This window comes from Quercus robur, chromosome 3, assembly GCF_932294415.1.
Source record: "Quercus robur chromosome 3, dhQueRobu3.1, whole genome shotgun sequence".
Classification (NCBI taxonomy): Eukaryota; Viridiplantae; Streptophyta; class Magnoliopsida; order Fagales; family Fagaceae; genus Quercus; species Quercus robur.
In genome coordinates, this window is record NC_065536.1 from 23378570 (window position 1) to 23379753 (window position 1184).

A 1184-nucleotide genomic window follows, 5' to 3' on the forward strand; every position below is an offset into this window, starting at 1 on the left:
TACATGTGAGTAAATACTTATATAATAACTATCCTGTGAATAATAACTACATCAAAATATACAACCAAACATGTAAAGTATATACATAGGTAGCATGTGGCAAAAGCATATAAACATATTATACAATAACATGTGAATATCTATTATATAAACTAGCCTTATCACATGCGCTCCTCACACGCGCTCCACATGTGCAATGAGGCCCTTTTTTTATTTTGAGTTTAATATAATTTTTCAATTTGAATTTATCTATTGTTAGTGAGGTTACACGGGAAAGAGTTTTTATAAAACTAAAATTTAGGATTTGCAATGGAATAAACTATTGGGTTTAGTGTGTGCTAGTTTTTAGGAAAAAAATGTATCAAACATACATGAGATATGTTTAGATAGAAAGTGTGCTAATTTTTAGAAAAAAAAAAAGTTTCTCTAGTAGTTTTTTTTTTTTTTTTTTAATTTTATTGAATTACAATTTTAACCCTATTTTTCATTTTTTGTGAATAAGGATTATCTAATTAGATTAGAGGTATTTTTGACATTTTCTAAAGTTATAACTAACTTTCTGAATCCTCTTAATATACAGAGATAACTAGTGTGTGAATACTAAATCTACACAAAAATAAACAAACAAAAAAGGAGAAGGTTGGAAGAATAGCACCTTGTTGTCATCCCCTACTTTCTCATTTTTTGTTCATGCAAAAAATATGACAAAAGAAGATTGTTAGTGCCAAATATGTTAGAGACAAATGTAAGATTATTAGGTGTTCAAAGACTCAAGAAAATGAGCCTTGAACACAAAACCCACAAACTTCCTCTACTCTAAGGAAAGATTTGGAAAAAAAGGACTACCACATTAACTTTTATTATTTTTGAAAAACAAAACACATTTTTGAGAAACAAACATAACTCTTTTTTTGTTAAAAGGGTTTCAAGAAAACATTTTCTTTTTGAAGGAATTTTTTTTTTTTTGATGTATGTTAATAAATAAATAAACCCTTTTGGAAACATTATTTTTGAAAAAAGGAAACGGATCTTTGAAAACACTTCCTTTTTTTTTTTTTGAAGTTTCTGGTTCCCCTAAAAAAATGATGAGGTTATGTTTGGTAATAGTTTTTTTTTTTTTAAACTTGTTTTTGGGAATATAAAGAAAAAACAATTTTCTTGTATTTTTTAAATCAAAAACATGT

At 26.3% G+C, this 1184-nt stretch overlaps 1 non-coding gene across 1 annotated transcript; it reads right to left on the bottom strand.

The window, feature by feature from the left end:
• Window positions 1-742: 742 nt before the first annotated feature.
• LOC126720105 (small nucleolar RNA SNORA17) lies at window positions 743-822 on the bottom strand. The gene has a single exon (XR_007653266.1). It is a non-coding gene; the product is annotated as a small nucleolar RNA SNORA17 (small nucleolar RNA).
• Between the last annotated feature and the right edge of the window lie 362 nt (window positions 823-1184).